The sequence below is a fragment of the Eulemur rufifrons genome, chromosome 7 (assembly GCF_041146395.1).
Source record: "Eulemur rufifrons isolate Redbay chromosome 7, OSU_ERuf_1, whole genome shotgun sequence".
Lineage (NCBI taxonomy): Eukaryota > Metazoa > Chordata > Mammalia > Primates > Lemuridae > Eulemur > Eulemur rufifrons.
This window is the reverse complement of record NC_090989.1, coordinates 181,308,529-181,325,659: the sequence shown is the minus strand read 5'-3', so window position 1 is coordinate 181,325,659 and position 17,131 is coordinate 181,308,529. Positions and strand designations below refer to the sequence as shown.

Below are 17,131 nucleotides of genomic sequence, written 5' to 3'. Positions count from 1 at the left end.
AAGTCAGGTAATATGATGACTCCAGTTTTGTTCTTCATCCTCAGTATTGCTTTGGATATTCAGGATCTTTTTTGGATCTGTATGACTTTTAGTATTGGTTTTTCTAATTCTGAAAAGAATGATCTTGGTATTTTGATGGCAATTGCATTGAATTTGTAGATTGCTTTGGGAGGTATGGTCATTTTAATAATATCGATTCTTCCAATCCATGAGCATGAGATGTTTTTCCGTCTGTTTGTGTCACCTAGCATTTATTTCATGACTGTTTTGTAGATGTTTTTGTATAGATCTTTCATCTCTTAGTTAAGTATATTCCTCAGTATTAATATTTTATTTTATTTTATTTTATTCTTTGCAGCTATTGTATATGGGATTGAGATCTTCATTTTGTTCTCAGCTAAGTCATTATTAACGCGTAGAAAAGCTACTGATTTGTGCATGTTGATTTTGTAACCTGAGACTTTACTGAATTCATTTATCAAATCTAGGAGCCTTGTGGAGGAATCTTTAGGGTTTTCTAGGTCATTGACTTCCTCTTTTCCAGTTTGGATGTGCTTTATTTCTTTCTCTTGCCCGATTGTTCTGGCTAGTACTTCTAGTACTATGTTGAATTGAAGTGGTGAGCGTGGGTATCCTTGTCTTTTCCAGTTCTTAGGGAGAATGCTTTCAACTTTATCCTATTCAGTATGATGTTGGCTGTGGGTTTGTCATATATGGAGTTTATTACTTTTGAGGCATGTTCCTTCTCTGCCTAGTTTTTTGAGGGTTTTTATCATGAAAGGATGCTGGATATTACTGAATGCTTTTTCTGCTTCAACTGAAATGATTATATGGTCTTTATTTTTATTTCTGTTCATGTAGTGAATAACATTTATTGACTTCCATATGTTGAACCATCCTTGCATCCCTGAGATGAAACCCATTTAGTCGTGGTGTATTACCTTTCTGATATGCCGTTGGATTCAGTTTGCTAGTACTTTGTTGAGGATTTCTGCATCTATGTTCATCAGAAATACTGGTCTGTAGTTTTTGTTGTTGTTGTTGTTGTTGTTGTGTCCTTTCCTGGCTTTGGTATCAAGGGGATACTGGCTTCGTAGAATGAGTTAGAGAGGATTCCCTCCTCCTCAATCTTTTGGAACAGTTCCAGGACAACTGGTACAAGTTCTTTTTCTACATCTGGTAGAATTCAGCTGTAAATCTATCTGATCCTAGGCTTTTATTTGGGGGAGATAAATAACTAGTCATTATTGATCTGTTCAGGATTTCTGTTTCTTTCTGATTCAAGCTTGGGAGATTGTATGTTTCCAGGAATTTATTCATGTACTCTAGATTTTCTAGTTGGTGAGCACAGACTTATTTATAGTAGCCTTGGATGACATTTTTATTTCTGTAGTGTCAGTTGTAATGTCTCTTTTTTCATTTCTGATTGAGCTTATTTAAATTCTCTCTCTTCTTTCTTAATCTAGCTAGTGGCCTATCAATTTTGTTTATTTTTTCAAAGAATCAACTTTTCATTTCATTGATCCTTTGTATTATTTTTGGTTTCAATTTCATGTAATTCTGCTCTGATCACTGTCATTTTTCTTCTGATAGCTTTGGGTTTGGTTTATTCTTGTTTTTTTAAAAAACAAGGTTTTAAAAAAAGCCTAACATGAAGTGTGATGTTAGGTTCTTAATTTGTGATCTTTCTGGCTTTTTGATATAGGCATTTACTGATGTAAACTTCTCTCTTAGCCATGCCTTTATTATATCCAAGATTTTTTGATAAGTTGTGTGTGACTATTATTCATTTTGAAACATTTTTAATTTATATCTTGATTTCATTAGTGACCCAATAATAAATCTGGTGCAGGTTGTTTAATTCCCATGTATCTGTATAGTTTTTATATTCTTCTTGGAACTGATTTCTAGTTTTACTGTGCTTTTACTTTGCTGTGGTCTGAGAAGATAGTTACTATTATTTGATTTTTTAAAACTCATTGAGACTTGTTTTGTAGTCTAGCATACGGACCATTTTGGGAAAATGTCCTATGTGCTGATGAGAAGAATGTATATTCTGCAGTTGTTGGGTAGAATGGTCTATAAATGTCTGTTAGCTCCATTTGTTCTAGTGTCTCCTTTAAGTCTAGTACTTCTTTGTTGATGTTCTGCCTTGATGATCTGTGCAGTGCTGTCAGTGGAGTGTTAAAATCCCCCACATCTTATTGTAGTATTCTCTCTCTCTTTTCTTAGTTCTAGTACTATTTGTTTTATGAATCATTTAATCTTACATCCTCACTTAAAGGACATATCAGATATTAAACTAATAAGAACAGGTACTACCCTTGATCTTAGGCAAAGGGTATTGTACTATTCTTTTTAAGTTTAGAAATGCTTACCTTACTGTCAAATCATATAGTTACCTGAAGTTTGCCTGGATCCTGTTATAGTTATATAGTTTACATTTATTCCTTAATTAACCTCAGTTTCATCTGATATATGGTGATGTAATGATTTTCCCTCCTCTTTTACCCATTATCACATCATGATCATATAATCCACATTTACATAGCTTCACTGAAATGCCAACCATAACATAAATTCACTTCTAATATGTATGTGGGTCTGTTTCTTGACCTTTCAATTTTTTTAAAATGTCTAATAATATGTAAGCACTTAATTTTTAAAAATTTTGTAGTTACCTTCAACAGTTTTGGTTACTCTTGGATATTAGTCCCACAGCTGACCTTCAGAATAATATTAGAATTCTAATATGTGTGTGTGTGCATGAAACTAAATTCTGTATAATAGTTTATCTTCCCATTTTATTGAAACCTCATGTTCCTTGGCAAATTATGATGGCTTCCTTCACATAAGAATTGCATATTTCTCACGTTAATTCCTATGAATTTTATAGTTTGTGGCTATTAAAGTATCTTTTTATTACACAGTTTTGCTTTTTCCTACAACAGAAACCCAAATTAAATAGAAATAATACATTTTTAAAAGTGTCATAAAAATGTATTTTTGTTTAAAGTTTTTTAATTGATAGGTATAAATAAGGATGCAATCATATTTCTAATAAGCAGAAATAATTGTATTTGCTTTCCAAAATTTTCACTTATTGTTTCTTCATCCCTTACCAGATTGGCAAAATGTTAAGAATACTTAAGTTAAACAAAATACAAAGGAGCATCTTTTTATTATTATTATTATCATTATTAGGAATTTCATAGGCATGCTTAAAATGCTTTCTCCTTAACTACTATATTGATTTAGATTTTGATCACAGAAAGTATCAATCTATTACTAGATTACTAATTGTTTTTGTTGGTTTGGAATGTTTTTAAATTAGGAATGGTTAGGAAAGCATATCAGACATATATGCTGGGTGTGATTACATGTGCATGACCCTAATCCAACAGAGGTTTCATCATCACCACCACACCTCCAGCCCTGACATTTATTCAATGTGTCAGATTCTGTGTCAGGTGCTTTAATATTGTTCTGCCTCATAAAATACATTTTTCTGTTTTCCCTCTATTTCTGTGCTATGAATCAATGTTTTTGCATAAAATTATTCATTTATTAATAAACTGGATTGGTGTATCCATTAAGATGGCAGGACACTGCATTTATCGGAGAGAATCACAACTTATCAGGGTTTTGTTTCTGGCTTAGTTTATTAATCTACTTTTTTTTACTTGAGTTAACTTAGATAATTTGTTTTGCTAAAAAAATCACCCATTTCTTTAAAATTTTTAATCTCTTCTATCTTGACTTAACCCCCCTTATACTCTGGTGTATGTTCCCTGATTTTTTTTTCTTTATGAGACTTTTGAACAGCTTATTTATGTCTTGTTTTTAAGTTACATTTCTTAGATTTACCTACTCTACTTACTGTTGTTACATTATTTAATGATTTCTTTCAGTATTTTCCCTACTCCTATAGCTTTATTATCTTTTCTAACTTTTAAGTGGAACATTATTTCACTTTATTTACAATATGTTATGTGCTAAAATTTTATTTAAGACTATGTATTTGCCTAAAGGCACAATTTTTGGTCCTAACTCACAGATTTTGACATGTAATATTTTTATTTTTGTTGTGTTCCCAATAGTATATAACCATAGTTTTTAACATTAGTTCATATCAATGACCACCAGACACCCATGAATACAACCCCCTCACACACACACACGTGCAGAAACACACTCAAAAAACAACCAACCAAAAATCCAGAAGAGCCCAAAATACCTGGCTTTTCTCAATCATCTGAAAAACAGGTTTCCCCAACATTCAAAAAAAAAAAAATTGTATTCACAGTGCGATCTGTATTTGCACAGAGCATAAATATTCCAGAAAGTACTATTTTTGGTTATTTGAAGGGACCAAACCACTTAGGTCACAATAGATGTCATATGGAGAACCACGTGTGCTACTCTACACAGACTTCAGGACCTCCCAGATAGATTTCTCCTGGCTCCTTGGGCAAAGTATTTTCTGAAGATCTTTGTAACAAACTGGTCAATGACTAAGAAGTTTGTATTTGTCAGATTAGCTATGTTTTAGTCCAATATTAACAGCAAAATCAGTGCCTCAATGCAATTTATTTTTCATTCATGCTCTATGACCAACATTGGCTGCCAGTATTTATTTACCCTAATCATTCAGGGTGATGAAAAAGATTTAATACCAATAAACATTTTTGAAGTCCCTACAACAGAAAGAATGGAATAGGAGAATTAGGCATAGGTTTTAAAACTGCCATCCAGTTGTGACTCTTGTTTTTCCTACCCATATTCCACTGGTCACAGCCACATGCTTGGCCTCACTTTTTGGGGAGGCTCAACTCTACCATATGCCCAGAAAGAGATGAGAGCTGGGATATTGATGAGCAACTCTAAAGCAACCACAAAATTCACTGTTTATTTTTACCTTTATTTTTAAAAAATGTTTTCGCATATCACCTCCCACCTTTTCCTTAGTTTTCATTCATCTATTCAGTGAATATTTCTTAAGTGCTTTTTAATATAAATCAGATACACATCCATGATTAAGAATCCTTCAAATTCCAAAACTCTGAAAAATATCTAAGGGTTACCTAAGAAGTTCTGTTAATCTTTAAATGAAGGGCAAAGATTTCAGAAAGAAATGTAAATGCTTGGAAAACATATTTCTATTCAACTACTTTCCATACAAGCAATTTTCCAAATAATGATCTAATCATACAGTTTCCAAAAGTGTTATAAATGTGCATAAGCCTTTCCTTGACATAGCGAGCCACCTGTATAGACAGCAGATTAAATGCACACTACTAACTACTCTTTGTATGCTACAGCAGTGCAGAAAACCTATTGAAATGCTATTCCTGCTGAGTGACCAAAAGGAGCATCAGTCATTTGTTCTCACAGGTGCAGAGCTGCACTCTCTGTCAAGACTGCTTCAAGTAACACTCTATATACTACTTTTACCTCAGATGATTAAAAAGTAGATTGGCAAAGAGTCATTAAAAGCTTCAATAGAAAGAAAACCCAACAGTGCCAGTGTCAGCGAAAGGCTTCTTTATGCTTCTTGTCAAATATGTTCCTGTTTGATATATTTCTTCAATGGTTCCAAGAAAATAATGAAGCAAATTAAAATCAATATAAAATTGCAAATCAAAATACTATTCCAGGGTTGACAGAAAGGCAGAGGCAAGAGAATTTCAAATCAAAAGGAGAAAAAAAATTCATCATCAACTCAATCTGCACTGCCTTGCTTTTCTGAAGAGACTATGACTCATTCCTGCTGCTATTGCTAGGCAGGACAGGTTGAATCAGGAATGGGGAAATAGTCTTCAATTAGAAATTCATTGAATTTTGTCAGATCCAGTAAGACATTAATGTTATTTCAAGGAGGGAATGGTAGGTGCATTTTTTACTCAATCTGCTTCTGTTTCTGATATTTTCATTCCAGGCCACATTCCTTAGCTGTTATTTTTCATTCTTTAAAAAGAAAAAAAGTGTGAAAAACAAGAGGATAAAGTCAAGGGAAATGTTTTGTTTATAAATCAAATGTGAAAATCTCAAAACACATCTACTGTTTTGAAAGACAGGTTGAATAGCTATCATTTGAGAGTTAACCAGATCTGTGCACTCAAGCACTTGCAGTAAGACCATTTTTTAGTATTCAACTGCAATCCTTTTATTTCTGTAGTATAATAGAAAAGAAGTGGGAGCAGAGAAAGGGTGAGTTTTAGATGCTGGAGGGTTAAGAGGATTTCATGTACACAGATAATCATGATAATTTTAGTTAAAATATCAAACTAGTCTCACAGGAGCTTAATACGCCATTGGGATACACGAGAAGCCATTTTCAAAAGAGAGCAAGTAATGGTGTATGTTTTAGGTCAAACATTACCTAAAGATGATGATTTAAAAGTAAAAATAAGGACAAAGTATAATGAGGCAAAATGTTCTGAGATGAAAAAGAGGAAATGCTGACCTTTATGCTATAAATGTCTCTTCAGTAGCTTTGTACATCATAAAGGACATCACTTTTAGGGATAGTCAATAACAGACATTAGGCACTATGACATAAAATAAAACCATTCTCCCTTTTACATGCTGTACTGACTGAGAAAAACCTCTCCTATAAATCCCATAGCTCCATAGTGTCAGTCATAACCAAATAATGTTAGCCTGCTGGACTTTTAAAGTAATTAAGGCTAACCTTTTCATTTTATAGAGGAAAAAAACTGAAATCTACAAGAGGGGGAAACTTGAAAAGCACCGAGTAAATTAGTTGGGGGCTAAAGCCAAAGTATTTAACTGCTGTTCTAACACTCTTATCCTTTATCAGAAAGTCTCAATCAAAAGAACACATATTTACCCATCCATGCATTTGGTTCCAACAGCTGTAACATTTAGAAGCCCTTGCAGTAATTATTAGAGTTTGATAAAATTTGAACATATTCTATGTAACAACTGAGGTAAGTTAGAATAAAAATAGTTAGGGATATAAGTGTAAATGGCATATACTATAAAGTGTTCAATACAGGTAAGTTTTTAGTAATGTTATTTCACACTATTTTATAGATGGGCAAGATTTATGTAAGTGTGGGAAAACAACACATATAAAAGCAAGCATGCCAGGCTGAGCTGGTCCTAAGACTTACCACACATGGAAAATAGAGTTAGCAAATGATTTCACTTTTATGCTATTTGCCAATGACACCCAACTAGGTTGGTCCACAAAGTATGCCTAACTAAAATCTCCATTAGTTTACAACATTAATATTGAAGGATTTGAAAAAATCAAAAATTCTGATTTCTTTTGATATACTAAAAGACCTAGCATGAGTGGGACTCTATCCTGTAATAACAACAATTACCAAAATCAGGTAGAATATCTGTCAGTTCCCTTCCAGCAAAGGCCTGGACTGCAGGGATGTCGATGGAAATGGAGAAGTCACAAACAAAAGAGAAATAAGTCATATAGAAAACCAACAGCAAAATGGCAGACATAAATCCTACCTTATTGGTAATTACATCAAATGTAAATAAATTAAACACTGTGAACAAAAGGTAGATATTTGTAGAATGGATAAAAAGCATATGATATAACTATATGCTGTCTGCAATGGAAATATTTTATATTCAAAGACACAAATAGCCTCAGAGTAAAAGGATGGGAAAGGATATATCATGCAAACAGTAATCAAAAGAGAACTGAAGCAGTATTACTAATACCAGACTTTAATATTTGAAGCCAAAAATTTTAATAGAGATAAATGGGGAATTTTATAATGACAAAAGGGTCAATCTTCCAGAAAAATATAATATTAATACTTATAAACTTATATTCACCTAATGACAGAAAACTGACAGAATAAAAATGAGAAATGGAAAATTAAACAATAATAGTTGAAAACTTCAATATCCCTCTTTAAATAGTTAAAGGAAAATTAGAAGATCAACAAGGATATAGAGGACTTGAATAACACCACTAACAAACTAGATGAACAAACAACTTTAGAACCTTCTGCTCCAAACAGTAGAGTTCACATTCTTCTCTAGTGTATGTGGAGACATTTTCTAAATTAGACTATAAAAGATTTATGGACTATATTTTACACATATATAAACTATATTGTACTGTAAAAGGTTTCATAATAATATAAAAGATGATAAAACAATTTTTGACAAGTTTAATAGAAATTAAATCATTAAAAAAGTCCTCTGATCACAATGGAATTTAAGTAGAAGTCAAAAGCAAAATAAATTTGGGAAATCTGCAAAAAATGTATAAATTAAATAACATATCCATAAATAACCAAAGGGTCAAGAAAGAAATCAAACGGGAAATTACTTTGAGATGAATGAAAATGATGACAAAATATGCCAGAACTTATGGGATGCAGCTAAAGCAGTGCTACAAGAGAAATTTATAGTTTTAAATGCATATATTAAAATAGAACAAAGATTTCAAATTAATAATCTAACTTTCTGTCTTAAGACTATCCAAAAGGAGAGCAATATGAAACTAAGGCTAGAAGGGAGGAAATAGTAAAGATTGGAGAAAAAAAATGAAATAGAGAATAAAAACAATAGAGAAAATCAATGAAACCAAAAGTTAGTTTTTTGAAAAGATCAATAAAAAATTGACAAAACTTTAGCTAGACTAATCAAAAAATGGGGAAGATTCAAAATCCTAAAATCAATAAAAGAGGGGATTACAGCTGAACTTATAGTTTTTTTTAAAAAGGATTATAAGGCAATATTATGAGCCACTGTATGTCAACAGATTAGATAACCTAGATGAAATGGAAAAATTCCTAGAAAGATACAAATTACTGAAATTGAGTCAAGAATCAGCAGAAAATCTGAATGAGCTTGTATCAATAAAGCAATTGAATTAATAACCAAAAGCTTTCCACAGAAAAGTCCACAACCAGAAAGCTTCACTGGTAAACTGAGCAAAATGTTTAACAAAATTTTCCAAAAACAGAAGGGGAGGGAACACTTCCAAATTCATTATATGAAGCCACTATTACCCTAATACCAAAATCAGACAAGAAAATCATAAGAAAACTACAAATTCCTACTCCCTATAAAGATAGACACAAAAATCTTCAACAAAGCAAATCCAGCAACATATAAAAAGAGTTATACACCTGAACTTAGTGGGTTTATCCAAGCAATGCAAGATTGGTTCAACATATGAAAATCAATCAATGTAACACATTATATTGATACAGTAAAGGATGAAAGCCACATGATCATTTTATAGATGCCTAAAAAGCATTTGAGAAATGGCAACACCCTTCCATGATAAAAACACTCAAGGAACTAGGTCTAAAAAGTAACTTCATAAACCTAATAAAGCACATCTATAAAAACCTCAAAACTAGCATCATATTTACCAATAAAAGACTGAATGTTTTTCCCATAAGATCAAAAACGAGACAAGAAAGCTTATCTTGATACTTCTATTAATATTCAACATTGTAGTGAAAGTTCTGGTCAGGGAAATTAGGCAAAAAAAAAAAAAAATCATCCAGATTGGAAAGAAGAAATAAAACTATCGCAATTTACCAAGGACATGATATTCTATACAGGAAATCCTATGGAATCCACAAAATTGTGAGATCTAATAAACAAGTTAAGAAAAGTTATAGGATACAAGATCAATATATCATTTGTATTTCTATACACTAGCAAAGAGCAATCCAAAAATGAAATTAAGAAAACAATTTCATTTAAAATGGCATCAAAAGAATAAAATGATTAGGATCAAATTTAATAGAAATATTACATATGAACACACTACAAAACATCATTGCAGTAAACTAAAGAAGACCTAAATAAATGGAAAGACATCCCAAATTCATGGACTGGAAAGCAATATTGTTAAGACAGTAATACTCCCAAAGTAATCTACAGATTCTATACAATCCCTATCAAAGTTCTAGGTGGTTTTATTGCAGAAATTAAAAAGCTGGTTGTTAAATTTATATGGAAATGCAAAGAGCTGCAAGTTACCAAAACGTCTTGAAAAAGAAAAGCAGTGTCACATTACATATCCAGACTATATCAAGAACTCTCACAACATAATGATAAAAAACAAATGACCCAGTTAAAAAATGGGCAAAGGATCTGAATAGACATTTCCCCAAAAAAGATACACAAATGGCCAAGAAGTACATAAAAAGATGTTCAAATCATTAATGATAAGAGAAATGCAAATCAAAATCACAATGAGAAGCACTTCATATTCACTAGGATGGCCATAGTAAAAAAAAAAAAAAAAAAAAAAAAGGAACTTTGAGGATTGGCAAGGATGTGAAGAAATAAAATCTCTCACACATTGCTGTTGAGAGTGTAAAATGAGCAAACACTTTGGTAAACCATTTCGTTGATCATTCTCCAAAACGTTCATCATAGATTTACTAGATGACCCAGAAATTCCATTCCTAGGTCACTCAAATGAAAAGAAAACATATCCACACAAAAATTTATACACAAATATTCATGGAAGCATTATGTACAATTGCAAAAAATGGAAACAACTCCAAAGTCCATTAGATGATGAATAAACAAAATGTTGTATATCAACAGAGTCAAATATAATTCATCTACAAAAACAAATGAAGTACTGATCTGTGCTACCTCATGAATAAACCTTGAAAGATCATGCTAAGTGAAAGAAGCCAGACACAAAACTCTAAATGTTATACTATTCTATTTGTGTAAAATATCCAGAATAGACAAATCCATATAGGCAGAGTGTAGATTATTGGTTTCCAGGGGCTGAGGGAGAGGCAAATTTGGAGTGGCTGTTAATAGGCCAGGGGTTTCTTTTGGTTTCTAACATATTCTGGTGTTGAATAATGATAATGGTTGCACAATTTGTGAGTATATTAAAACCACTGAGTTGCACACTTTAAAAAGGTCAAGTGTGTGATATCTCAATATCTCAATTGGAAAAAAAGATTCACAAAAATGTATTCATGAAAATATCAGTACAATATATGTTTTGACCTATATAAAGAAGGACTATTGAAGAGGAATCTAAGATTTGAAAACTAGAACATTAAAGAAGAGAAGTTGAATCTAGCAACTGGTAGAGTACATTGCGTAGAAATTCAGCAATAAGTTGATGCAAAACATTAAGCAAATAAATATGTGAAAAGGTCATGACCACCAATAAATCAAATAACTCCTAGAGACTTGCCTTAAGCAAATATATTGTGAAGTAACATTCAATGAATTCCCTTAAAGGAGCAATCGATCTTTCCAGCTGCAAAATAATGTGCCTCCTTTCCTTGAAGAGAGTGCATTCCCTAATAGGTATTAAGGGTACTTACTGCCATGCTGGACTGTTTACTACCGCCAGCAGGAGTAGAACCAGAAATTTCTAGCACCAGTAACAGTGGGAAGTTTATGTTCCTCTGTTCCATTTATACTTTGCAAGCGTCAAAATTTGAAAACAATTGACAGCTCTAAGTGTACATTGAATGTAAAGTCCAGAGGAGCCCTTGGGAAATGGCCCTATACATGAATTCCACCTGCCACAGGGAGCAAAAGATAACTTTTTAATACCCTCTTTATTACTCTCCTAATCTTTGAAGAATCTCACTTATGCCACTATTAGCTGTGTATAAATAAATAAACAACTGCATAATTTTCCTTGTAGGACAGTCAACTTTTTAAAACTAATGTATTGACATTTTCAAAAGATATCAGATTATTACATACAACAGTGGTCTCAAGACACATACCATAGATTACAACAGAGAAATCTCACTCTGTTTATTCACTTTTGTTGAGTAAACATACAGGGAATATGTAGTATTATCTGACACATTATTGTTGGGTCAGATCACACAATGTGATAAAGCCAGCTCTTTTCCTTTATTATTTTCCTAATTACCAAGGCCAACAGTGTTTCATCTAAATTATGCTGTGAACTCAAGCGAGAAAATGTTAAGTGTCTACCTCGTAAGTGATACAACACCACTTTCCTCCCTTTGTTCTATCTTTAATCATAATCAATGTAAAGGATCATGTAAAATTCAAAAAAGCACTAACATAATCTGACTATAAATATGTGTCATTGAATATAAATGGTGTAGATTAATAATCAAACTAATATTTTGCAATGTGATATTTATAATGTGCAATTAATTTCATTTTTTAAATACACTAATACACTTTAATAACAGAGAAAATTAAGCATCATAACTAAGCTACATAAACATTGCATAAGGCATTCAATAAAGAATTTAATTTGACATGAAGGATAACATTAATAAGCATATAAATCTGAACATAAAAAGAAAATATTTTGTAAGAGAAAGTTTTTACTTTACATATTGGCTCCCAACTTCCCAATACAATGTAATGAACAGGTAATTTCAGCAAATTATTATCCTTGATACTACTACCTTGAATAGCCCATCAAAAGACACATGGACTGAATATTACTATGCATCTCACCTACTCATATGTAATCTATATTTATAGGAAATCTCAATAACACTCAACAAAATTTGCCATAATCTAATGCTATTTGATAATGAAAAATCCAAAGGTGATAATCTATTGTGATACTAAATATACTCTTTACACAGTATTCCAAGGATCCTATCTGTTCTGAAAACCTGCTGAAACCTTTTACTGCAACTCCGGTAGCATGACTCTAGAGCCACGCTGAGCTAAGGAGTCAGCCGAAGGAAGTTGAGAGTACAGATAGAGAGGAAGTCCACGTGCTTTTACCCAGGCCTGCTTATCTTATTACATTTCTCTGAGAGTCATAAAATCTTTTTTAGATTCACAACCTTATTTATTAATATTTACAAGCATAGGATGAGTCCCTAACCTCCCCCAAATCAGAGCAACCCTACACAGCCCAGTTCAATACTGCAACTAGAGGGTAAGAAAATTGGAAGGAAGGATTATGGGAAATACAGGACTTGGGGAACATACCCCACATTAAATAGTTATAAACATATCAGTTCTATACAGAGGAGCAGCTGGACCCACCCCCACAGGACACAGCATGTGGTGAGAGGAGACTTGAGGAGTACTGAGGGCAGAGCAAATGCCTGGTGAAATGCCACAGCAGCACCAAAGTCCCAATGGCGCATGGGAGAGGGGAATCCCCAGGGCTACCCACCCCCACCCTGCCCTGGAATGTGTAGGGGACAGGAATGCCTCTCAGGGAGCATATAGGAAGGACAAGGCCCAGGTTTAGGGGCAAAATTTTGCCTACTTCACCCTAAATGGCAACCTTTGGAGGAAAGCAGATGATGACCTCTCTAGGACTCAGGAGCCACAGGCTTGGGGCTGTTCTCTGTGGTAGTGTTGAAAGGGTAGTACTAGTGCTCTACAGCTGAATTGTTCAAAGTTACCAGATACAAGAGATCTGCTACAATTACAATTCGATCCTAAGTCATGAGAGAGAGGTAGTAGACAGATGTGGTTACATGAGCATGGATTCATGCCCAACATCTAATGAATGAATAAATAAAATATGGTATATCCATACAATGCAATATTTTCTGCAATAAAAAGAAATGGAAATGAAGTATCTCTATATGCTACAACATGGTGAACCTTGAAAACATTAAACTAGGTGAAAGTAGTCATAAAGGACCACATATCTGATTCAACTTATAAGATATGTCCAGAATCAGCAAATATATAGAGACAGACAGATTAGTGGTTGTCTAGAGCTGGGTGGGGGAGTAACTGGGGGGCAAAGAGCGGTAACTGCTAATGGGTACAGGGTTTTTTGGGAGGGTCAATAAAAACATTCTACAATTGTTTATGGCGATAAATTGATATACGTATTATTTACTCTGTTAATGTACTAAAAACCATTAAATTGTACACTTTAAAAAGGTGAATTGTATGGTACATAAGTTACATCCCAATAAAGCTGTTCTTTTAAAAAAAATGTACATGGATTTATGCCATTGTTCTACCACTTAGGAAATCTAGAATGATTGAAAAGTTACCTAACTTTTCTAAGCCTCAGTACTTTATCTGAAAATAAGTGTAACAGCATCTATACTTCATAATCTTGAAGACTATATAATTATTATATATGTAAGGTTCTTAGGACAATGTCTCACACAATAAAAATAAGCTGTTATTACAGCTAACCAAAGCAGCTTCTTCCAGGTGGCTTCGCTATGATATTTAACATTGTGTCAACAAAAGGGAATTCTATTGTTCAAAATTTCATTCACATGTTTATTCACAAGTATCAATGAAGCATATACAGTGTACTTGGTATTTTAGGTATAAATAAAATTCTGGATGGACTAATCAGCTCATAGATGAGACATTCCAACATATCATTAGATGCTCTTGCTTTCTGGACAAAGTGACCAGTATCACCTGAGCATCTATACTGGGATGAAGTGGCAGGCTCTGTGTCTTTCTTGCACTTCCATCTAGAAAATAAACGGAAGTAGAGGAATCGCAGCTACAGGCAGAAATTATTCATAACTATCTGGCCCACAGATTTCCAGGCAGGAGAATCAATCTGAGAAAATTGGATTGCATTTCAAAGATTAGCGTTGCAACAACTTTAGTTAATGTACACTAATTTGCTCACACTAAGATTTTGCCACAACATATACTTATCTTAAATTACATAACCAACTTAGATCCAAAAAATTCAGAGTTTTATAAAGTCAAAACTAATAGTACTTTCCTTCTCCCTGCCTACCCCATAAAATTTTGTCACAAAAAAATATAAATAGGAATGAGTTAAGTTCCAATTTAGATGAAATTTTACACACACACACACCCACACACACATACACACTGGCATGATTATTAATTAATCCCTCCAGCTGTATCTATCTCTCTCATCAATTTTAGACAATATGCTTGATGTTCATGGTGATTTATTTCAAGTAGATTTCTAATCTTGGAATCTAGAAGTGAATTTTTAAATTTAGTTATTATCATATTGCTTAGAGTTTATATATTTATTTTTTAAGACAGGTGAGGCCCATCTGAATACTTTATGGTGGCTTAAAGTACACATCCAACAGAAGCGTTTGTAGAAGTCCAAAGTAGATTCCAGCCTGAAGTCCGATATGAGTGCTCTACTAGAGTACACATCTCAGTCAGTCAAACTCAGACTTCACACTGCTGTTCAAACAACTCTGTATTCCCTAAATGACTTGCCTCTGTGTGCAGTGATTATGATTTCTGCTCAAGGCTGATAATCAAATTTCTTACAAATCAAAAGGAATAAAACATAAGGTGAAGCTGTTAAAAACCAGCTATCAACAAAAAAGGTCAGAGCCTTCATCATGAAAAAGAAAAAAAAAAAATTCTTTGGTCTGGGAACAGATTTATTCTTGATACAGAGCAGAACCATTTACAGCCACAATTTTTTTTTAACTAATAGTAAAGAGTATTGCAAGCTTTCTTAATTCAATTTCCTCTGGCATTTATTGTGTTTAATAAAATACCTAAATGTCAACCAGATTTTTAAAAATGTATTCACAGCTTAATAAATGGCTAAAACAGATTACACATAAATAGTAGTAATGAAGACCCTAATAATCTAAATTGATAGGGATTTTTGTTGTCCTTCCCATCACAGAAGTAATTAATGTTTGCTAATGAAGTTTTTTATTCTACAATAATGGATACTAAAATTTTGTGTGTAATGTGTTCGAGATTTCACCATTACTATTGGACAGTTAATGTTCAATATCAGAACATTTGATAGATTCAGATATTTCAATTTGCAATGGATTCAAAGAAGGGTCAAAGATATAGCATGGATGGCTTAGTATAAATCCAGATTTAAGGAATAATAACAATATTTCAAAACTGATCATCCCCTAAATTGTCACTTCCTGCAGGCCAATCAAGTTCCTATTTGGAAGCCACCAAATGGTCATGCCTTCAAGCTATTTGCCAGGTTTCTCTGATAAAAGATTTTATTAAATAAAAATAAGGAAGGTTCATTGACTAAATATACTCATCCTTTTTTGTGTGCTAAATGGATGATGGTGCAAGGACTCATGAATGAGATGGTTAATTCCACGAGTTAGGCTCAAAACAAACATTCATTTGTGACTATAATTTTCAAGGGCCCTATTTTAAAGGAAGAAGTATTCCTTAAGATAAAAAATGTAAAACTTCCCAAACAATTCTCCCCTCTATTTTGAGAACTTTACACAAAGAAGTCTGGCCTGAACTTCCAGGACCTTATGAAAACATATTTATTAAATGACTAGTTAAAATAATTTAAAACAGACTTTTGAAATTTAATACAAGTGAGAATATTTTATATAAAATTAGCTAAATCGTAATAATAGTTATTGAAACCACTGTGTCTAAAATTCCAATTCAAAATTTCTGGCTGATATAAAACAACCCTGCTCTTGTGTGTAGGGACTATGAATAATCTATCTCAAGGAAGTATATCACTATTAAATAATTATAAGCCAATTTTGCAAATCACTTTGTCATCTTTATCTAAAAAGCCTAAACTAGACCATAAGCTGTTATGGGACTTACAATTTCTGGTTTATTTCAAGTAGTCATTAGCAGAATACCAAATAAAATATGACTCTGATAGACAATGTGATGTATAAAATTAAGATAAATATATATATTTTAATGTTGTCAATGCTATTTATATTTAAACTTGAGTAAAATTTATAAATACATTTATGTTTTAGAAATATTCTACAGTTATTTTTGTAGAATTCTTTAATATGGGTCTCTAAGATAATCCTATTAAAACTTTTATGCAATTTATTTTGAGGAGCATATAATAAAGATAAAACACCACATAAATGATTTAATAAAGTAAATAAATTTTTAAAAATATAAATTTTATGAAATGTTCTTTTGTCTGTACATATAAACTTTTACAACAACTATTCATAAATTAACTAATTCTTATAATTATGAATCTCAACCCTAAAACAAACAAACTTAAAAGATCAAACATAAATTAAACTTCAGATTATGGCCTGAAAGTAAAATATTTAGAGAAAATTGTTCAATAATATGAGTTTATTTTTATTAACTTCCAGTAAAAAAGAAATTCATTTAACAAAAACCATCCCCCAAATGTTAGCAGTCCTGTCCAATAATCCAAATTTTATAATGTGTCTTGTTA

General features: G+C 32.4%; 1 pseudogene; it reads right to left on the bottom strand.

Moving 5' to 3' along the window:
* Positions 1–2,242: 2,242 nt before the first annotated feature.
* On the bottom strand, positions 2,243–2,345 carry LOC138388676 (U2 spliceosomal RNA; annotated as a pseudogene).
* Between the last annotated feature and the right edge of the window lie 14,786 nt (positions 2,346–17,131).